At 43.2% G+C, this 23920-nt stretch overlaps 1 protein-coding gene across 5 annotated transcripts in view; it reads right to left on the bottom strand.

The window, feature by feature from the left end:
* GSG1 (germ cell associated 1) overlaps positions 1-23920 on the bottom strand; it is a 114070-nt gene that overhangs the window by 28016 nt on the left and 62134 nt on the right. Inside the window, exon 1 of one of the 5 annotated variants that reach the window (XM_081209577.1) lies at positions 3233-3252. The exons of the other annotated variants lie outside the window; for them this stretch is intronic. The gene's annotated coding sequence lies outside the window, so the exon portion shown is untranslated. Of the gene's footprint in view, positions 1-3232; positions 3253-23920 lie in introns of those variants that run through there. 5 annotated transcript variants of the gene reach the window in all.

Below are 23920 nucleotides of genomic sequence, written 5' to 3'. Positions count from 1 at the left end.
AGGAGAGGTTGGGTGGCCATCTGTTACGAAGGCTTTAGTCAGGATTCCTGTATTGCAGGGAGTTGGACTAGATGATTCTTGGGGTGCCTTCCAACCCCACCATTTTATGATCCTATGACTACCTCCTCTAGAAACTGGAAGGGGCGGACTTCCGGGTTGGCGCGATTCGGAAATGGCGGATTCCCTCCGAGCTGCGGAGGGAATCGGCTCAACCGAGGACGGGTCTTTGCCGCGCCGGCGACGCGGGGACCCTTAAAAACCGCAGGCGCGGAAGCCTGCGGACTGAAGACTCGGCGGGTGCCTTAAGCGCCCCCCGATCCACGAAGAGCCTTTTTAAAGGCTGCGGAGAGGATACGGAGGGTGGCGTGGCACTGAGAGTCGATCGCTACCTCGGTGGAGTGAAGCCGCGAGCCATGACCAGAGAGCGCTGACTTCCTTCCTTGAAATTTGGACTGAAAAGAAAGAACCCGTGAGTAAGACGGAATTGGATTTTAAAAAACATTACCCTGAATTGGAGACGACCGGGGGGTGTGCTAAAAGGAAGTCCGCACCCCCCCCCTTGCAGACGATCTAAGCAACGACAAAGTGCTAAGCTGGAGAGCCTACCCTTGGAGGGGTGAGTTAAAAAGGACACTAACTTCCAAGATTTAGTTAAAAGAAATTTTGAGTTGGAGAGTGGAGACTGGGAAGCCTTCTTTTTGCTTTAAACAACCCCCCCTCCCGGGCCCGGGAGCGTCCTGTCTCTGTGCCTGTGTAAGAGCTGCGGAGTTTGACAGCTGTCAAAGCTGTCAAGCGGGCAGTTTAGAGTGGGAAAATTGCTATTTAAGATCCCTCTGGACTAAGATGAGTTACAATTGAACCAAAATTGTTGGAAACAAAGTAATAAAAATAAATTAAAGGATTGTTGGAGAAAAGACTAATAAGTAACCAGATTCCCCCTAGGGGGAATTCTGTGAAACTACAATGGATACAATGGCTGTGGATGGAAAGTTACTAGTGGAAATCGAAAGGATGTTTCAATTGGTGGGAACTCTACAAGAGCAGAGCTTAGCTATGAATAAACAACTTATGACCTTGACTTCTGGAACAGGCAGCTCTGCTGTATGTATTGAGGACCTGAATGAGAAAGAATCCACAGCTGAATGGGAACTGATATCTGAAGAGGTGGAAGAGACTAAACAAGAAAAAGAGAAAGTAAAGCTAGGAAGTAATAACCAAAAGCCGACATCTGTGGAATACAAGCAAGGAGATTTTTGGATTACATCTATCACAAGTCTGCGAAAGATGAAGAAGAAGAAGGAAGAGGCCCCGGGAGTTTATGGAACACAGGAACTTAAAACAAAGAAATATGATTGGGGCCTCCATTCTGACTTTGACTTTGAAGATGCAGGATTTGTGGAAATTTTTCAGCAGTGGCTTTCAAATGTCCTTGTGGGAAGAGAATATGGTTTGATGGCGAAAGAACTCTTTCCAGATTTGATGACCGACATAAAGGACTACCAACAAGACCGGCGGAGAGGGACTGAAAGAGACTTGAAAGCCTCGGACGTGAGGAACCCAGGCTAAGAACTGCTATTCTGGATATGTATTGGGAAGGGACAAAAACCGGGGATGGGAGGGAGGGAAGAAGAGAATCTTAAAAACACTCAAGACCTTTAAGTTTAGTTAATATGACTTTTAATTAAGACAAAATGAGAAATCGACGGAAGAGAACTTGAGTCCAACTTAGGAAAAATCTATATTTTGTTTATAAAAAAGGTAATAAGATGGTTAAGAGGAGAAACACCAAATTGCTGACACAATCTTGGGAATTGGGATGCACGAGGGGGGGTGGGGGGAAGTCTGGGAACAGGGTTAGGAAACTAGGATTTTCAGAATTTATACATGTTCTTGTCTTGTGTCTTTTTTGTGTGTGTTTTGTCTTTATAAAAGTGGAAAAACCAATAAATTTTTTTTTAAAAAAAAAATAGAAACTGGAAGGGGCATTCATTCATTTTACTTGTACACCTCTTTTCCACACACACACACACACACACACACACACACACACACACACAATTGTGATCAAAGCAACTTACAATACATAAACATGCCTTTCTAACAAAACACTACACTACTACATAATAACATAGCAAAGCAAAAATATAATAGCATGCAAAAAAAACCCACTCACATTTCAATACTATAAGTATAACAAGGTTATATAAACACGCAGCGGCCAATAGCAAAAGTAAACAAGGGAGCTACACAGTTTCACCTTAGTCCTAGAAACACCTCTCCCATAATGTTGCTCTCAGGCATGATGTTTGTCTGGGATAAATCAGGGTCCAGGTTAAGAGAGGAAAGGTTGGGGGCCCTTCAGGAAGTGTGCAAGTTCCCCTCCAACTCCCTCTCCCCACTTAGAAAATCTTCCCACCACAGCTAACCACAGACATCTAAAAACAGCAGCTAAGAAGCTTGCTACAAAAGTTCTGGGAACTCAGCCTACTGCAGGGTACAGGATTGGGGCAGAGTGTGACCAGCCTGTTTAAATAAAATAGCTGTGTACAATATGAGAATTGCATCATTGAATCAATCTATTAATTTTATTTTAGGTATTTATATACCATATATATTTCTGATCAAATTTAAAAGAATATCAGTGTTCTCCCCCCCTCCCCCAATGGTGCGAACTAGCATTTAGTACTGGCACCTATTTTTTATCAACTTTTTAATTAAACGTTGATCACAAACACAATAAAGAAGGGCGGAGAGGGCAGAGGAAGAAGGAGGAGAAAGCATTTTACAATTCATCAACATCATATTTCACACAGAAAAGCACTGAAGCATGCAATGGATAAGATGGAGTGAAATTAGTCATAAAAAACAGGGAGGGGGTCCTCTAAAATGCTTGCAGAAATAAATATAATATGTTTTTTGTCAAGCCCCTTCAGCTAAACAGGCAGGGGGAGTTCCACAGGACTGGGCCCACAGTACTCAGGATGCTTGTGGTGGATGGGAGCCATAGGGGACAATGAACAGAAACTCCCTCAAAGCTTTCAGCGATGGGGCAGAGATAGAATCCTTGAATGGTAGAGTTGGAAAGGACCCCAAAGGTCGTTTAGTCTAACCCCTGCAAAGCAGGAAGGACAGTCAAGGGATCAGATGTACTCTCATCACTGAGCAACAAAACATGCAGAGCTCAGTGGAGTGGGAGGCCGGCCAACCGGAAGAGTCTCTGAGGTGTACTCACCTTGGAGGCAGAGTCAGCATCCAAAGTCAGGTCCAGTCCTAGGGTTGGGCGAACAGCCATCCAGGTGGTCCAGGAGTCAGAGAACCTGATAATCATGAGGTGAAGGGTCAAGAAGAGCAGGAAGCAGCAAGGTAGGACCAGGAACTACAAGCGTTATTCCTGCTGCTGGAAGCTCTGCTTAAGAAGGCTGAAGCCAGCTGGTTCTCATCAGTTCCTTGAAGGCTGGTCAGCTCCAGGTGGAGTCACTCTGCCTTCTCCCCTCCAGGCTGCTGTTCAGCAGACAAAGCTGACTTCTGGCCCATGACAGATATAAGGGACCAGGCAGTCCTGAAGATATCCTGGACACAAATTGCATCAAGCAATTCTGGGGGTGATCAGTGAGAGGAGCAGGGTAGCAGACTCAGGCTCACTAGCAAGATCTTGCTATGTGGAGGTCAGAGGCCAGGGACAGCTGATGTGAAACTGCTACCTTCTGCCACACATGGATTATACCCAGAATTGTCATTTGCATGGCCTGAGGAATAAGTTTCTTTTTTTAAAAAAATAATAATATTTATTAGTAGTTTCAAAGTTATAAAGAAAAAAGAAAAATTAAAAACAGCACTGTAATACATAGATAGAAAAAAAGAAACAACAATACAAGAAAAAAATAAAATAAAAAGAAAAATGGAAAACACAAGAAAAAAGAAAACAACATAGATCCCATGTTACATATCAATAACTTCCATTTGCTTGTTTCATTGACCTCCTCACACCTCCCTTTTTGTATTCTAGTTTAATTAATTATTTCAGCAAATTCTTTCCATCTTTCTCAATTTTTGTTAAAAAATTTATCTTGACAGTTAAACTTAATAATTAGCTCAACAAATCCTTACCATCTTTCCCCATATTCTGTTATTCAAATTGCCTTAATTTATTTAACTTTATCTTACCCTAAAATACCTTAAAGCTTAAATCTTAGTTTTCAAATATACATAACTCCTGATATCATTTCTGCTAGAGTCACATAGTTTCATTCCAACATTTTCCCTAATATTCATTAATTTTTAGCCAATTCCCTAAATAAAAAGTTTCCTTTATAAATTTTCTTCCAATCTTCATCTCATCTTCCTGGTCTCGGATCGTGTCAGTCCTTACTGTCCAATCCATGTAGTCCTGAGAAATAAGTTTCTAGTGCCTTTTTCTTCTTAAATGCTTTTTCTCCTATATACAGTTTTCACATGGTTGGTTTTGAACTAGTCTGACCATTTTATTGGCTTTTAGCTAGGTTTATTCAAACCCACCTCAGTTCTCGGCAATGTAAGCTTTGAAATGCTTGTATTTTTATTTTATTTTTGAAAAGATATCCTATCCTGTCTCACTCACCCATCTCTACCCTCCATCTCTCTGTCTTCATTAATGGACATGCCCCCCCCCTCTCTCTCTCTGACACATGCAAGGTTTTATCAGCACAATTAAATTTAAAATTGCCTTGCCAAGGGGACCTCTGGGCCATGTAAAGGGGAATGGCTGCCAACTAGCTAAATGTTTCATTTTGTGCAAATGGTCACTCTTTCTCCCTTCTGGGAACTGTGGGCAAGCCTGTGTGTTGGGAAAAATAAGGATTATACAATTTCACTCTGATTCATCCTTGTTGGGGGAAAGCACATCCAAAGCAGAAAAGTTCCTCCTTCAAATCTCAGCTTAACCATGATTGTCCCACCTAGCTAACTTGAAGCAAGTAACTGTCTCACAGCCTCAAACCCGCCTGCAGTAGTGGGGTAATAATAATCCTGGCTATCATACAGGGTTATTGTAAGGATGACTGGGATAATGTACGCTAGACCTTTTGAGCACTTACGAAAAGCTCTATATGCCCACACCTGTTTGTCTTCTTTTTCTTTTAACCCTCAAATGTCGCAGAAGCCCATTTTGCATCTGTGGCTTACCAAAAAGAACCTGCAATTCACAGAGGGAAAGGGCTTGGGAAAAGCGGAGGGATGCTTGGAAACCTGTACTTTCTAAGCGTTCATTAATAATAGTAATAGAGTAATAGAGCAAAGAAGAGGGAAATGTGGAGTTATCTATGCACATAACGCACACAGTCTCTGTCTCACCCTCTCTGGCCATGTTTGTGGATCATGCTAGACCATGGTTTAGTGTGATGTGCGCAAGCAAGAATGAACTCTCCTCTCCTCCTCACATGCAGCTGAGATTAGGAGTTTGGAAGCTTCCACTTTTAGATACTCACAGCTTACTGAATTGGGAACCATGGTTCATATTAACTGTGGTTCGTTTAAACCAGCCAGCTTCATAAACCATGGCTTGAAGTGGACTTGTTTCAAGCGAGATAGTTAACTGCAGTTTGTTGCTTCAGACAAGGAGACAAACCACAGTTAAATTGCTCATTGGTGCTCACCACTTCTGTCCTTTCTCATCCATCTCCTGCCTCTTCCTAGATGTGTGTTACTGTATCATCCTCCCTCTCCTCCCTCTTCCCTGACATGCATTGCAAGATTTCATGGCCACAAGCACAATAAAGTGCAAGGCTATTGCCATGAGGTAGCCCAGCAGGTCTCCAGTGGAACATCAGTGTTGGATAAGAGCTGCGCATATGCTGTGTTTAAAATATAAAATAAATGTGGAGTGCAATAATAGCCACAGTCCTGCAGACTGTACGTGTTATGCGAATTTAGAAAACATACACATATTGACCTATTCCGCATTACCTATTTTGATAGTCATGGGGGTGGGGAGCATGCAGGGCACCCAAGTCTTGCCCCTGCCCCACTGGAAATGCTACACTCAGCTCCCCTTCTTCCTCGGGTTTCTGCAGTTTAACCAGACAGTCAAGTCTATATTTGCAGCCATAAGCCTAGAAACTTGCTTCCTTATCTGTGCCAAAGCTGAGCTTCCCAGAGTGCTGAATTCTGTTGAATTCTGTCTGCACAACACAATCATGGATGTTCCATGCATTTGAAGCAGGCTTCTCCACATGCATAAGCCAAGCTGGGTGGGGAAATCGTGTGCAGGAACAAGTCCTGTGCTGTGCATATGATTTCATGGCCCCATCTTTCAACCAGGCCCAGCAAAAAATAGTAGTAGGTAGTACTTATCAACTGTTCAGGTGCAGGACTGGACTCTGGCTCCCAACAAAATATTAAAAACACAATAAAACACCAAGCATTAAAGTCCCTATACAGGGCTGTCTTCAGACAAGGGTGCCAACTTGAACAAAATATTGGGGGAGGGGGAGGTAAGCCCCACCCTGCATAACTGAACACATGATGTGGTGCATGCACACCATTTGAATGGCAATGCCCATCAACTTGAGAGGCCCTCAGATATTTTATTGTGGGGGTTGAAGACCTCCTCAGCTCCTAAGAATGACTCCCATGCCTTCAGGTGTCTTCTAAAAGTCATATAGTTATTTATCTCCTTGACATCTGATGGAAGGGCATTCCACAGGGTGGGAGCCACTACCAAGAAGGCCCTTTGCCTGGTTCCCTGTAGCTTTACTTCTTGCAGTGAAAGAACCGCCAGAAGGCCCTAGAAGCTGGACCTCCGTGTCTGGGCTGGACGATGGGGGTGGAGACGTTCCTTCAGGTATAAGGCAGCTTATACACGTTAAAGTAAATAATATTCCAGAGGGTTTTATTTCATTTCCGTACCTCCCCCCCCCCTTGAAAACTGTGATTTGATTCTACCTGTGAGCTGAATAATTCCTTGCGGTTGGCAAGTATCACATTAAAGTGTTAAGCTGTACCAACAATGTGTCCTGAAAGTTCAAATCAGCCACGGAAAGCCAGGGATCAATTGTACCAGCGCTTATCTGCGGCAGCACCTTTGACTGTTTGTTCAGTCAGTGTGATCATTACCTAGGGAAGGAGATCGGGAGAGGGCTCTGAGTTACTGTTGCTGAAATTCAGCCTTCTGTTGCGAAAGCAGTGCAGGTATTTGCCTCTCCACCCCACCCTTGCCTCCCTCTTTACTCGAAACACGCCCTAGTGACACCCCTGGAGCCACGGAGGAATGCCAGAGTGGATTAGCAGCTATGGTGTCAGTGATGCATGTAATCCTCTGAGGAACACACAGTTGCCTCAAAATGGTGTGCAGTCTAAAAGGAGGCAGGAAAATGAGTTTTGGATCTTCAGATTTCCAAGCCGTGGAAATATGAATTTAAAAAGGCATCGGGAAGGAAGTATGGGCTGTACAATAGCAGCACTGAGCCCTGTAGGAGCAGAAGCTTCATCAGAGAGACTTAGGTAAGGATGGCAACCTGGCCAGTCTCCTCCTGGACTGGGAAGAGGAAGGACTCTTCCAAGGAGCTCTAATGGCATTCTGCTACTGGGAAGTCTGCATTGGATATAAAGTAGCCCACTCTCCAAGTTGGGAGTCTGAGAAAGCAACACATACAAAAATGGCAAACTGGGTTCCCCTAAAGGCTGAAAAAAAAGGCAAATGAATGGATGGATGTTCAGGCACATTTGTCCTACAGACAGAAACCTAGGATGCCACTGGATATAATCTATGTTGTAATACAGTGGTACCTAGGAAGTTGAATGGAATCCGTTCCGGAAGTCCGTTCGACTTCCAAAATGTTTGGAAGCTCCTGCAGCCAATTGTAAGCCATGGAAGTGGCTTCAGACGTTTGGGTTCCAAAGAACGTTTGCAAACCGGAACACTCACTTCTGGATTTGTGGCGTTCGGGAGCCAAAACGTTCGACTCACAAGGCGTTTGGGATCGAAGGTACGACTGTAGCTCCAAACTAGCTGTAATTGTGGACAACCAGTAGTCACACATAACAACTCGTAGCCTCTTTTTCTATACACACGGACCATCGTGTGCATCAAAAGGTGCATGCATCTTCTTCAATGGAGTCTTATTGAGCATAGCAATACATTTTAGGCTGGACATCTAGATGCACATAGACATCCTTATCTGCCTTGCACATAGAAGTTGACTTCTGCACACAGAGCTCTTTTGTTAGATTAGGACAAATTTGCTTGGAGTGAAGCTCATCCGGGCTAATCCCTGAGACACACCTTCCTGCTTTCTCAGGGCTGATGTCTGGAAGACTTCTCTAAAGTTTCAGCTGGTTTTAAGGTTGCATTTTTATCCCTTTGCCTGTGGTTCTAGTCTGGATTGGGAGCATCACTTGTGGTATTTCCATTGCAAGAAAAGCTTCCTTTTGTACCAATGGGAGCTTTTCTTCCAGTGCAAACAGGAAATGTGGGAGAGGAGATCTCAATTAGGGACACAGCAGAGACAAAGAGTTAAAGCCTGCCTTCCCCAATGCCAGGGTCCTGGTCCAGTTTGAGGGCCCCCTGCCTGCTACTTTCTATTTAAAAGCCATTAAGAGACAATGAGGTTTGTCAGGGACTTTCATCTGGCGCTTTCATTATATATCTTTAGGCACTAGGTGAAAACGTTCCTCTTTAACCACGTCTTTGGCTGATTAATATGCTGCAGCCTTTGAAATGTGTTTGAGGGTGGGGGTTATTGTTTTGTTCTTTCGTTTTGATTATTTATTTGTGCTTTTATGTTTTATTTTTGTCTTTTGAACCACCCTGAGGTCTTATGCTAAAGGGCAGGATATAAGTCTAATAAATAATAAAGTAATAACTCATGGGGTATTAAAGACAATATATGTTCCAGACATTGGAGTGTTGTCTACTAATACATTTGGCCTGCAGAAGACATTTTATGCTTGAAAACAGGATGTAAAGCTAATCTCCATCAAAAGAAAACTCAAAAGGGTGTCAGGCAATAAGATTTTAACGATTTAGAGCAGTGGTGGCCAAACTTGGCCCTCCAGCTGTTTTTGGACTACAACTCCCATCATCCCTAGCTAACAGGACCAGTGGTCAGGGATGATGGGAACAGTAGTCCCAAAACAGCTGGAGGGCCAAGTTTGGCCACCACTGATCTAGAGAAAGTTCCGATATCAAAAGGAACCTAAAGGGGGTGGAAAACACCCCTCATCAATAAATCTATCTATAACAATTCTGAGACATTTTGAACTCAGAATTAGGATTCACTTGACATTAAAAGGCAAATCTACTTAATTTGCAGTTCCTGAACCATGCACAGACTGAAACACAACCAGCTTTCAAAATCTGCACTTCTCTGAATTTTGTAACACAGTTCTCCAGCCAAGCAACAGGTATGCAAATACATATTCTGGGGTAAAGTGTGCACACAAAAAATTATATATTCATGAAAATAAATACAAAGTGCATTCATTATACCAGGGGACATTTTGCTGGCAAAAATGTATATAGTAAGAGAAAACTACACTGAAATGCTGACTAATTTTCATGAGGATTTTTTTTTTTTAAAAAAGATGAAAACTGATGGGAAATTGGGGAGACTGGAAAAATGAGAAACTGGCAGAAATTGATAGAATTGCTCATCCTACTCAGAAGGAAAGATTTTGCAAAGAGCTGTGTTTTATATATTACACACACACACACACACACACACACACACACACACACACACTTTTTTAAAAAATCACCATACTGCAAATAGGAAAGGTTCATTTAAACATTTTTAATTGATTTGTTGGTTTTTGTTTCATTTTCAAAGGATGGTGCCATATGCTTTTGAATAATAATTATTATTTAAATTTTTCCCTGATGTGAGAGATATCATCGAAGTGGCCATTTTCCTTTGGAAAGTCTGATGAAAAAAGAGAGCAGTTTCCAATATGAAAATCAGTCCCATCATACAGCGTTTAGTACAGTTCTTTTTTGGAAGAATTCCTTGGCAGCTCTAGAGCTTGGCTGGAAAACAAGCAAGGCAGGGAGCCAAGCATTATCCCTGCAGCATGGCTGATTTTCTTTCCTGCCTTAACTTCGTTTAATATCTGAACTATTAAATGTGCAGAGCACACCATTTGAAAGGGCCACAGTGGCTGCAACTCCAGGTGGCTGTTTTAGCAATCTCCACCCCGCATCTCCCTGTTTCCACATCCATCGTTCCAAAAGACCCTGCAGTGGTCAGGTGCAAGCCTGAGACCCGTGAACGATGCACAAACTTCCAGGAGCTTTGCCACATGCCCAGCTCAAATATTCACACCTTGCCAATCACTCGTGACAAAGTCATGCATGTACAGCCATTTTCTTGCCATGTTAGGGGGAAGCAGTTGAAAAATGTTAACCAGCAATAAGTGTTATGTGCAAAAGCACAATTAAGGGTGCAATTGGTTTTTGTAAACCACTTAGAGGTGCTTTGGGGCTGTTGTGTTCTTGCTTTTAAATAATCAAATGGTACACAAATCTTTTGGCACCGGGTGAATAATTTTACTGTCTCTAGCTTTTAATTTTTTAAAAAGAAATATAATATTTGGTGTAATTGTTTCTGCTGTTTGCTGTGTTTATTTTTATCAGTTGATTTTATTGTTGAAATGCAGCCCCCCCCCTCCAATTTACATGGAGGTTACGTTCTAAGGCACCACACGCGTCAGTGAAATCGTGTATATTTGAAACACCATTGGAAAAGCCTGCAAGCCCGGCGTACCGCCCCTGCCCCATTCTGCCCCTTTTTGTGACATTGTTGGGTCACTTCTGGGTTTGGTGTGATGCGGGTATGTGTGGCCTTACACATAATGAATGTGCGTAAAAGGGGGTTGCCTATAGTGATCATATCACGTTTCAAAAATCCTCCAGTTCATCTAAGGCTACTTGCTTATATTTTGTTTTGTTTAATTTATGTTCCTCCAAATAATGACATGGAGAGAGGACCATTTCCCCCCCGGAAACTAAGTTTCTTTCCCAGCCTTGCACCAATATTTCACCACAAAAGGAGCAATTAATGACATTTTCCTGTTAAAAGTCATCATATGTATAAAAACAAGGCAGAGATGAGATGATGGCCCTCTGGATGCAACTGGACTCTAACTCTCATCGTTCCTGACCATTGGGTGTGTTGGCCTGGGACAGATGTAGGACAGATGTAGAGAAACATCTGAGTGGCCACAGGTTCCCCACTCTTGGTCTAAGCAGCAGCCCCAGGATACAGCTGAATTCATAAACTCAGTGGAAATCTCTCTGCAGAGCTTTCCTTGCAATGTTTCCATGCAATGTTTGGGTCCCATCCTTTCTTATCAGTCATCTGACAGGCTGTTTTCGGGAGGACCCCTTTGCAAAGCTCTCTTCCATACACAGCGCTTAAAAAGCTCCATTGGACAGGCTTTCTGTAGATTCTATTTCAAAGGGAGGAATGTCAAAAAGAGATCCTCCAAATAGCTTCCAGATGTGGTTGTTTCTTTTTCTGATCTAGACTTGGAAGGAGGGAGCAGGGAACGCCTTTAAGTGCTTCTCCATAGTGAAATGGGGGTGCGGGGAGTCTTCACTGCAAGGAGAGAGAGGAGACACAGAACTAGAAATCATGAGATGGGGCGGAGGGTAACTGAGCCCCTGTTTGAGACATTTCAGGGCGTGAATTGCATTTCAAATAATATCCCCCCTGTGTGCATGGTAGTATTTTAAATTATACATCAGCAATCCAAGCTCAAGCAATTTATCATGGGGTGGGCCCTGTCAAGCTGGGGCTAAAGAGAAAGGGATTTAACTTTCAGGAAGTTCAGCCTCCCCCTAATCAAGGCTTCTGATTCAATCTTACATTCTGAAATTCCTCCTGAGACGCCTGACAGAGAGCCACAAAGGCAACGATCATCATCTAATGATGTTTGGCAGCAACAGCTGTGTTCCTCGTGCGGGCTTTTGAATGTAGCTCTGTGCACAACGTGTACCAAACAGATTTCTAGGACTGATGGCCCTCTCCTGAGAGGCAGGACTGAATAACTGAAATGCCTCTGATGGGTACTTGGCCATTCATTCTTCCATCTCGAGAATAGAACTCCATTGCCTCCTCTCAAAAACATGCTCCATGCCAGTCAGACATTCACAATGCATGCGCTGTTCTCTTCCTTTCTCTCCTCAAAACTTTTTTTCCCTTTTTCTTTAAGTGAACCACACATCTAAAACAGAACTTGTGTTTGGGTGCTTTTATGTGAAGCTACTCCGACTGGCAGTGGTCCTCTAAGGGCAGAAGTCTTTCCAGGGAGTCACAAACATGACTGCCAGGTCACCCATGTCAATTATATCCTTGAATCTGGTGAGTGGCTGCTCTAGTGCCCAGCAAAAGACAGGCAAAGGCCTGTCCCAATAACAGACAGGCATGGACTTGTCTTGACCAGGTGCCAATTGCACTGGGAGAAAGGTGGAGGCTTATCAAAGAATCATACAATTGTAGAGTTGGAAGAGACCCCAAGGGTTATCCAGTCCAACCCTCAGCAATGCACAAATATCAGCAAAAGCTTCAAGGAAGGAGAGTTCACGACCTCCCGTGGGAGACTGTTCCCTTTCAAGCAGCTCTTACCACCAGAAAGTTCTTCCTGATGTATTTTAAGTTGCATCGAATGACAGAAGCAGTGGACCCTCTTTGCTTCCAAGTGCCAGTATCATGTCAGGCAAGAGCCCTCCTCTCAGGAGAGGTAGGATCAGTAGCAACCAGGCACATGAGAAAGGGCCTTTTCTTCAGTGGCTCATTCTCTGTCTTTGGAATACTTTCCCCAACATCTTTTTGACACCAGGCTAAGGATTAATGCTGGCTCCCTTGGCCAATAAAGCGAAATGAGCGCCCCAACCCCAGAGTCATTCCTGACTGGACCTAACGGTCAGGGGTCCCTTTACCTTTAAGGATTTAAATATATACATACAGCCATATATTTGAATGTTGATATCTCTCCTTCATTTTCTCAGTGGGTGGTATTTGGCTGCTTGCTCCAGCTCCAAGGGCCTTCTGGTGGTTCCCTCACTGAAGCAAGCGAAGTTACAGGGAACCAGGCAGAGGGCCTTCTCGGTAGTGGTGGAACACCCTCCCATCAGATGTCAAGGAAATAAACAACTATCTGACTTTTAGGAGACAACTGAAGGGATGTTTTTAATGTTTGATGATTTATTGTATTTTTAATATTTTGTTGAGAGCCACCCAGAGTGGCTGGGGAAGCCCAGCCAGATGGGTGGGGCATAAATTATTAATAATAATAATAATAATAATAATAATAATAATAATAATAATAATAATTTTACGGCAGGAAATGTGTGCTTTGGGAGATGCTTTATGTGATCAGTTGTAGCTATTACTGTTGTATATTTTTTAATTTTAATCCATTTACAGTGCTAACTGCCTTGAGACCTTCCAGTATAATGCAACACATAAAGTAATTGTAGTTTATGTTGTTGGTTATAACATCATAATATAGCTATATAAATCATAATGACAAGGAGAAGGAGGAGGCTGTCTGGCTACCAAGACATATCAACATTTGTGGCCCCTTGAGTCTCTCATCCCAGTTACATGTGATCCAGAGATGGCCTTCTCATGAAAATCACTGTATAGGCTATCCCCTAAATTCTGTATCACTAAAGTTTAGTGACTGGAGCCTAGGTTCTCCCCTAAACTCACTTTATGAGTTTTCTATGGCCATCACCATCACAGAAGCCCAAAACTCTTCCCAATATTTATTGCTCAGTTGATTGTCATGGTAAAAATATAATGGTGGCCTCTCCTAGAATATTGTGCTATATCCAAAGAAGTCTAGTAATGTTTTTACATGAATGCATATTTCCTAGAAGGATGATTTCATCCATCAATCACAAGCATTTGATTGGTGGTCTGGTCTACTGCACCCATTCAGAGTTTACATTTCCCCACATTTGCAATTGTCACCTAACACTTGAAATAATTTTTTCCGACTCCTAATCTTGCATCATATGGAATTTTAATAATCCTTTGGAAAGTTACCTCACAGTGGAACTTGTTTCTAAGTAGAGGTAGTTAAGATCAGGCTGCATGTAGAATTCCTATCTCATTCATCCTTTGAAAAAGCTTCATGATGTCCACTTTACTTCCACTTTACCGAGGCTTAAGTCATAATAATATTATAAGTCTCCATAGCCGAGTTTGGATTTGAACTTCTAGTCATGCATTTGGCTCCTGTTGCTGTGCACAATGATGTTAATTTTTTCATTCCCATTTCACAATATTGCCGCAGAATTTTCATTTCCCTGTGGAGAATTTGAGAACTGGGTTTTAAGTCCCTGCTTAAAATATATGTGCAGAAATTCTCATGAGAAGGAATGGTTGAGGGTGTCCCCCCCCCCCTCTCTCTCCATAGTGAACTATCAGGTGAACTTCTTTTAAAACAGAGAGTCACATTACCCAAAACATCAGGAGGAGCTCCTCCTTTTTGTCCCAGAGGCAAATGGAAAAGCATCTCAGGCACGTAGTTCCCTTAGGTGTACCTGATCTACAACTTTCTCCCACACCCACTCCTTCTTGTTTAGTCTGTTCCTCCTATCCCCAGGATCCTATCAACAAAAGAGTTAGTCATCTAACTAACTGAGCAGCCTTTACATTTAAAGGTGGAAACCAGAAGCACTGCAAATGCAGCAAGTCAATGACTGGCTACTTCAAATTGGTGTGGGAAATTCAGTCCCACCCCAGCCTCACCCCAACTTCCATTCCTCCCAGAGGTAGAGCACATGCTCTGCATTCAGAAGGCCCCCAATTCATTCCCTGGTGTTTCTAGTCAGGGTTGGGAAGTTTGAGAAAGATTGCTTCATGCAACCCCAGAGAGCCACTGCCGGCCAGGGTTGACAAAGCCAAGCTAGAAGGCCAAAGGTCTGAACTGGGGGCGGGGTGTTCACATTACCACCTGAGGGTGCAGTGATGTTGTGTACCTTCAGGTGCATTTCACATCAGCAGAGTTTCCTTAGTGTCTGATTCTTTTCTGCATGTGCACGCACACCTGGGGGGCAGGAACATTTTTACACCTTGCTATTGTGTTCACACTTTGGCAAGAGGTAGATTAGGCCTGGGCTTAAGGACTCCATTTAGTGTGAAGCTGGTTTGAGAAACAACTCATCAACAGTTGTATTTCGTAACGAAGTGCAGGTGGCACATGCATTTTGGATAATGTCGCCTGAACAGGGATTAAGAATCCAGCACTGGAAATGCAGTGAGTATAAAACATCTTCCACTGTTCTCCTAATTCTGAACCCTATTTTTCCCCTTGAAGATTATCAGGTGTGCAATTGGCAACAAAAACCAATCTGGAGAGCCATAGATTCCCTATTGTCAAGATGTTGACAGTGGCTCCCGACTGGTTACCCAGGAAAGTCTAAAGACAAGGGAAAGTTTCTTACCATTCTTTTTTATCTCAATATTTACAGAGAAAGGCTATAGAACCCAGCCTCTTGGATAATGGCATTGTCCCGAGTGAATCTCCACCCCCACCCCCGTCTCTCCCACTTCTTCATTCATCACTTCTACGGGTACTTCTAAGTGCCCACTGTCTTTGAGCTCTTTGCTCTCCTACTTTTAAGGCTCACCAGGTTCTGGGAGACGGAGGGTCTGGAATGCTTTCTAATGACACCACGTCAGCCAGCTGCTGCTCTGGTTCTGCCTCCTCCTCCTCCTCCTCTCCCTCTCCCATTATTTCCCAACTTTTCCCCTCATCTGCCTCTGAGCTGCTACCTCCCTTAAACCCCTGTTGTAAATCTATACTGTCTTCCTCTTCCTCCTCCCTGGAAGGGTCAGGATGGGGAGGCGGTCTCCACCATTCTTTCTCTGCCCAGTCCCTGACACCTATCCTGGGATAATGGTGAGGATGATTATTTATTAAGTAATTTAGTTTGTATACCACATTTCATCCAAAGATCTCACAATGGTTCACAGCATAAAAACACAAACTAAGAACACAAAGTTGTTGCGCTTGTGATTACCTTATGCTATGTCCTGTAATTATCTATCAAAAGAGAACTTTCCATAGTATGCTTTGTCAGAAAGAGTTTCTAAAACACAGAACTGTGAATCCAGTAGTAGATAGGTAGCCGTGTTGGTCTGCCATAGTCAAAATAAAAAAATTCCTTCCAGTAGCACCTTAAAGACCAACTAAGTTAGTTCTTGGTATGAGCTTTCGTGTGCATGCACACTTCTTCAGATACACTGAAACAGAAGTTGCCAGATCCTTCTATATAGTGAGAAGGTGGGGAGGGGTGTTACTCAGAAGGGTGGTGGGAATGGGAGGTAGGCAGATAGCTGAGAGAGCCTGTTGACGACTCTTAACGACTGTAATATTATCATCAACAGGCTCTCTCAGCTATCTGCCTACCTCCCATTCCCACCACCCTTCTGAGTAACACCCCTCCCCACCTTCTCACTATATAGAAGGATCTGGCAACTTCTGTTTCAGTGTATCTGAAGAAGTGTGCATGCACACGAAAGCTCATACCAAGAACTAACTTAGTTGGTCTTTAAGGTGCTACTGGAAGGATTTTTTTTAACACAACTGTGAAGAAACTAGAAACCAGAACCTCCCAAGAGTTCTGAAACTAGAAGAAATCTGGAGTGGACCTCCAGCTGTCAGTGGATGAGGTCAGAGAAACCTCTTCCTCCCTTTGCAACTGCCACAAAAATCTGTTCGTTTCTGCACCCACCACTCTCATCGCTGTGCTTCCCTCCACCACCGCCCCATTCCTCTGCTACAGATTCAGGTTTCTGAACTTCCCTGCCTTAAACTCTGAAGAATGAATAAATCTGAAAGGTGATGCTTATGCAAATGTCATGGTCCTATTCTGATCAGAAAACGGAGTCAAGATGGGGAGGAGGTAAGGCAGGGAACATTCAATACAAACTCGTTGGCGTCGTGTCAACACTGCTGTCCTTTCCTGAGTTAGCAGCTGCTTTTACAATACGGTCTCTCCTTTTTTCAAAACTCCCAATTCCCCCTCCCACTGAAATATCTGTTTCACATTATTTTCCCCAAGATAAACTGCCTACATATTTCTATGCTGAATCTCACACTATTATTTCCTGCCCATATGGCGTCTCAGAAACCAGGGAGTCATAAAAGGAGTGACAAAGCATTGTGAGAAAAAGCATCAAACTCCTCCTCCTCCTCCTCCTCCTCTTCTTCTTCTTCTTCTTCTTCTTCTTCTTCTTCTTCTTCTTCTTCTTCTTCTTCTTCTTTTTACAAATGTGAATTGTGTGCTGTTGGCAGATTCTTGTCATTGTCTTGTTGGGCTGTGTATGTGATAAAGGGGAGCCATACCAGGGTGAAGGCATCTTCTTCTGTTTGTCCCCATGTCAGTTTCAGTTTATTGGTTAGTTTTTCTAATAAGGCTGTTTCCCATACTATTTGGTACCATTGGTCCATGCTTACTCCTGACAGGTCTCTCCAGTGTCTGGCTATGATGTTTCTAGCTGCTGAGAGTAGGTGAGTTATGTGCTCTTTATGAACCAAGAAATATTTAATAAAAAATATGTAAAAATAAAATATAATGTGAATTGTGTGTCTGTACCTGAGTGTGAATGAAGGAGAAGGTGATCGAGACAGGGAGTAACCCTAACTCTAAAAACAGTGGGTGCAATTCTAAGATGCAAATAAGCAACTCCACGCATACGTCCAAAGTTTGGGAAGATTATAGGGAGAGTGAAATGTGAATCCCTGGGAGCAGCTTCCAGCACAATAGAAAAATTGAAAAGATACAACAGAAATTAAAACACAAACTTAACAACAATTTAAACACTGATACACACATCATACGTCCCTAAAAGACATCATTCACATAAAACCAATCTACAATTACCAGCCAAAAGATCCTCTAATTAGTTTGCACCATCAAATGCCTGGGAGGAAGTCTTCTGATCCAGGTAACCCCACTGCCTCACTCAAACTTAAAGAGTTGCTTTTGGGAAAGGTACTCGCCCGCATGGGAAACGTACAAGGGGTGAAAATATTCACATGTGTGTCTTTGCTGCTAATAGGGAGAGGCAGATTAGAACAGTGATTAAGATCACAGGCATGCCAATAATTACAAAGAAGCCTCTGTCTCAGCCTCATTCCCACCACCCCGCTGTAACATGGGGGAAACAGTGCTGTCAGAGGTGGTTTTAGAGTGGCGCAACAAGTGTGGTCGCCTTGAGTGCTGCGCTGCAGGGGGCACTAAAACAGTGCTTTAGAATGGAGCAGGTTGTGCGTCTAATTTTAGCGTTGCACAGGGCGCCGCTGAAAGTTGAGAACCCAAAGACCGCCACTGATGCTGTCCTACCTTGTATGGTTGTTATACATATTACAGAATAGCGTATGAACACCGAAAGCCTGAGCTGGGAGACCTGAGACCTGGTGAGCAAATGGGCTCCTGCAGCCTCTCTACCTGGACCTCAGGACTTTCACTGCCCAGCCACAGCTTTTCTCCCCAGGCCACACCCACTCACCAGCCCTGCTTTGCACCCTCCTCAACTGTTTTTGCCTGGCTGGAATTTGTCCTTGAACTGGCCTAGATGGAGGATAGAGGGTGATGTGTGAGTTTGTGGAGAAAGAAACAAGGGGCAGCAGCTGTGACGGGCATCCTGTCTTTACTCACTGTGGTTTCATGGGTCTGCTGGTCAAAGGGACGCACCAAGAAATCTGACCTCAAAGCTCTCCTGAGCATATGAATGTTGCAAGGTGTAGACTCAGCAGGAAGTGCCATATGACCACACGAAGTGTCTTATTTTTCTCTCCACCCCCCCCCCCACATGTCCTCCTATGGCTATGAGTGGTCTATGCCACCCCCATTGGTCATGAACAGCTTGGCTAATATGTCCATTAGAGCAACATGTGAAGACTTGTCATGGTGATGGGACCAAGGAATGACAAATTTGAGCATTTTGATTTCTCTCTGCTTCTAACAACAACAACAACAACAACAACAACAACTTTGTGCCACCCTCACTGCCGCCTTGCCCCTCCCCGTTCTGGTAAGCAGCAGAGACTTATCTGCCAGGAATTCAGGTAAGCACCTCCTCCCTTTCTGAGCAGCACTGATTCCACAAGGAACTTCCATCTGGAAGATCCCTTCATGGGAATGCACAACTTTTTTTTGTTTTTGCACAGATCGCCTGACATTGCCATTATCAAAATGCCAAAATACTCGTTTTTCCATTCAACCCAGATTTTTCCCTCACCATGGAAAAACTGTGAAATAAAACTAGTCCATTGCAGATCTACAGCTGATGGTGATGTAGAAATCCATTAGCACATTTTCACAAGCAGGTTTCTCACAGAGGCAGTGATGTTTCTCTGGGTAAACCTATTGCCCTACTCCTGGATGTTCTGTAGCCCAAATAATACAAGCATTGCCTATTTTCACTGAGTGCCAAATGTTGTGGGCATGTCAGAATTTCAATAAATCAATTCTGAGGTGCTATTATCTCGTGATCTAAACACATGTGGGGAGTTACCTTGGAGACTGTAAACACAGTATATACATTGGGATTTAAGATAACACTACAAGCCTTCTCCCTGTGGATTTAAAAAAGTAACAATCTGCATGCACAGGTACAGAAGTACTTGTTGCATTCATGTCCAAAGCAGGAAATGGTAATGGAGGGTGGGGAGTAATGGTTAAGGGGAGGGGCCAGGAAACATCATATGCAAACATTCCATCAAGGACCACCCACTGGAATACCTAAGAAAAATCTAACAGTAAGCGTGAAAGCGTGTTGACAGTCATGTGCCAATTCACTCTTTAAAGCTGAATCAGAGCAAACAGCAACAGAAAGGGTGCTCAGACACAGAGCTTTAACCCAGAGACCTGTGCCTGGAAAGAGCAAGGCCAAAGGTAAATGTGGATAAGCCCAAACACTGTTTTCCTCCTGTGCTGCTATTTTTTATCACTGCTGCTTGTAAAAAAAAAAGTCAAAAGGTTGTCTCACTCCTTCTCCTGCCATGTGCCACACAGAAAATAGTAATTCAAAAGGCATGTACTTTTTCGGGGGGGGGGGGTGTCAATTCATACAAACTCATGAAATTGCATATGGGTGAACTACTGACGAGCAGACTGAGCCTTGTTCCAGAATCCAGAGCTTTTAAAATCTAGGCTACTGTTCTGCATTACAGATTCCAATGGTAGTTCTAATGATTTGTCCAGAAGACACTTGCGATGATTGGTATTGCGAGCCCCACATTTTCAAAACACATGACTTAGCTTCCTGAAATCATGAGATGAAAGAATAACACTTGATGTTGTTTTCATTTATCTCCTAGGTTCTGAGCTTCCTTGTTCTCAAACCACATCTTAGCCAGGAGGAGTAGAATTTTCCTCTTCCTTGGTTGAAAATTAAAATATTGTGCAAAGCGATTGGAGGCTTTCATAACACCTTTGCCCAAAGGCAAGCCATCATCAATATTGAATTACGTTGCCATCATTGAAACGACTTCCATATCCCAGCTATAATCCCTGCTCTGGGATTATTTCTTAATGAAGAGCAGGGTGTAAATCATCTAAACAAATAAATCAAATCAAATTATAGCTTGTATGATCCTGCAGCCCAAAGCTAAACAGTAGTGAGAGATGGAAGCGCACTGAAGAGACCTGAGTATCAGTTACATTTCATTCACATTTAGAAAACTCTGTGAAATGGATTAGCACTCTATTACTATTATTAAACTGTGCTGGGGAAAGATGACGTGTTATACCTGTGTCTGTTTTTCTTGCAGGGGAGGGATGGTACCCTTGAAAAACTGCCAATATATATATATATATTTTTAGAAGAGGGAGAGGAAGAGAGCACTTAGGGCTGGAGCTGCCCAGTTGCGCACCTGCAGAAAGGTGCTGGGCTTTCATTTCTTTCTTTCTTTTAAAAAAGGCCATCAAGTAGCAACAAGAGAAGCAACGTGTTATAGAAAACAAGAAACCGAGGGTGGTTTCTAGGCATGTCGCGTCTCATAATAGCACCCTGCTCATGTGGCATCTGTTTCCAATGATAAATACAGGTGGCACCTGCTGAGGCTCCTCACAGGCTTAAGTATAGGCTCAGCGTTGCCTGTCTTTAGAATGGCAGGGCCAAGAGACAGCAAGGTGCTCCCTGCTAGGGGTGGGGGTGGGAATTCCATTCTATTCACACTGAAAGGTGAACTTACCTCATTGGCACTCTTCTGGGGTGATACATTAACCACAATGCAGGCACACTTTGAAATTCACACTTCTCTGAATTTTGGAAGAAGGAAAAAAAGGTCCAGCAAAATAATGTGTGCAAAAATGCATCTACTGGGATAAAATGCCTATAAATGGGAAATGGGGGGGGGGGATGGCATGACGTTAGGGGAAATGGTTTTGCAAACATGTGCAAAATTGAATGCAAAATGTGTCTATTGGGAGAAATTCACACTAAAATGTCAAAGGATTATTCAAAAACGACTTTCATTGCAGACAAGACTGCGCTAGATGGAGCAATAGTTGGATTTGGCAGAAGGCAGTTTCCTGTGTTCCTATAAGCACAGGTGTGCAAAATACAGTGTTACCTCGGGTTACAGGCGCTTCATGTTACAGACTCCGCTAACCCAGAAATAGTACCTCAGGTTAAGAACTTTGCTTCAGGATGAGAATAGAAATCGTGAAACGGCAGCATGGGAGGCCCCATTAGCTAAAGTGGTACCTCAGGTTAAGAACAGTTTCAGGTTAAGAACAGACCTACAGGACAAATTAAGTTCTTAACCTGAGGTACGACTGTAGGGTTGGAGAAAAGCTGCAGGGAGGGAGTTAGAAGGGGGAAATTGGAGGCAAAGGAAGACTCAACTATCCTCCTCTTGCTTTTCTGACGGAAAACACGCCCTCCCAGCCTTGTTTTGGCAAGGTGATGACAGAAAGTGTAATTCCATATAAGTGAGTAAATTTCTTCTGAATTGTTCAAACTGTCAGCCATAGTTTACCAGAAGCCTGGGAAGTGTGAGATGTGGAAGGTTTTGTGGAAGAAGGCACATTACTGGGTGTTTTAAAAAACACTGTTTATTACTGTGCATGAACTATGCACAAGGTCTGGAGATACCCATGTGATACAGTGTTTTGCAAAACATGTGATGCCCTTCAGAACATTGTGATGAATTGAATTTGCCATGCATGACCCTTTGGAGCTAGATATAGGAGCTTTTATTGAGGTCACAGGAAAAAGAGAATTCCAGTTTTGAAATCTGGGATGTTTAGCATTTTTTCGCTCTCCACAGGGTCCCTTGGTTCTGTGATGAAAAGCAGTTTAGCATCACATGGATAGTTCATGGGCCAGTTTTAGTGCCATGTAAATGATCTCCTTTCTAAGGACATGAGATTTCTAAGACAAAGAACAGGGGAGTTTCCTGTGAGTAGCACCATTGGTTCACCTGGCTCAGTGACCCTGAGTCAGTTTTTTCTACACACTGAAAGGCAGCAAGGGACAAGGGAACAATTCAATTCATTTAGCATTCAAAAGTAAACTTACCAAATTCATACTTTCCACAACAATGTGTGAACTGAAACACAAGCAACCTTCAAAATGTGCCCTTTCCTCCAGCCAATCAACGTGTAGAAAAATGGATACATATTAGGATAAAGTCTGCATATAATTGCACGTATTAGTGAAAATAACATACAAAAATGGGCATAGTTGTTTCTGGGCATAGTTGTTGAAGCAGCATACAAACATGTTTATTAGGAGATATTTGCACTAAACTGCTGAGGAATTTTCATGGATTCATGCAGAAGTGTGGAGAGATGATTTCAAGCCTGGAAAGATGAGGGGAAATGGAGAGAACCAAAAATTTAGAGATTATTCCATCCCTACTCCCAGCCCTAGCAGAAGATGCTGGGGACTGACCCCATGGCCTTCTGCTAGGAAGGCATGTGCATGAATTCTCCTAGGAATGTATGAATTATGGCTTTGCTATGTTCATGACAGAAGCACAGGATTGGCAGAGGGAAAAGCTGCTGGAAGGAAACAACTGGAGCTGGGAAGTGGACATAGCCTTCTCCATGCTAAGTGACCTAGTGATGACTAGCAGAGGTGTCATCAGTTCCATGAAGTGTCCTCAGTCCCGTATAAAACACCATAACAAATTGTATCTTGTACGGCTAGTAGATCACTTATCTGTTGGACACAGTTTGTACTTCCAGCTGACATGCTGACCTTTCTGGGGCTTATCCTGCCAGAATAGCTCACAGACTAGCTCACATTCTTCTCGCCGTCCTGCTGTTCCCTGCATCCTGTATCTCAGGGTCAAACGAGGACAGCCATCACTAGTCCGGCATTCACATGGCCTGAACTTATTTACTTGGTAACTAAGGGGTAGCTGGGTGGATGGCTCTGTAAAGCTGCCCTTATGAAACTGGGTTTCAGGAGAAGCCAATGTAATACTTTGTGCAAGATTGCACCTGTACCCCATCCAAGGAATAAACCAGATCCAGGAGCTTTTCCAGGGTCAATGTGAAGGAACTGAATTACAATTCACTATGAGGTTCAGTGCTCTCAGGTGGTGCAGTGGACCAGCGTGTCTTCCTCTTTACCAGGAAGTTGGTGGTTCAAGCCCACCCAGGGCAGCATTCCTACATTGCAGGGAGTTCGACTAGGTGACCCTCAAGTTCTATGATTTGAATTTGGGATAAAGGATGTGGTTGTTGTTAATTGGGTTATCAATACCTGGATGTCTTTGTTATCAAGAGCAGCTGCCTGTCCTTTTTCACTCGTAATTTCTTTCTGAACTCATTATTTATAGTAGCCGCCCCCTCTAACCATGCCTATATATACCTGCAACTCAATATAATGCTTCGTGAATCAACCAGTGGACTGCAGCCAAAGAAAGTTTATGCGCTAATAAATTTGTTAGCCTTTGTTTATTTTAG

This window comes from Podarcis bocagei (genome assembly GCF_964188305.1).
Source record: "Podarcis bocagei genome assembly, chromosome: 10".
Classification (NCBI taxonomy): domain Eukaryota; kingdom Metazoa; phylum Chordata; class Lepidosauria; order Squamata; family Lacertidae; genus Podarcis; species Podarcis bocagei.
This window is presented reverse-complemented; position numbering and strand designations above follow the sequence as displayed.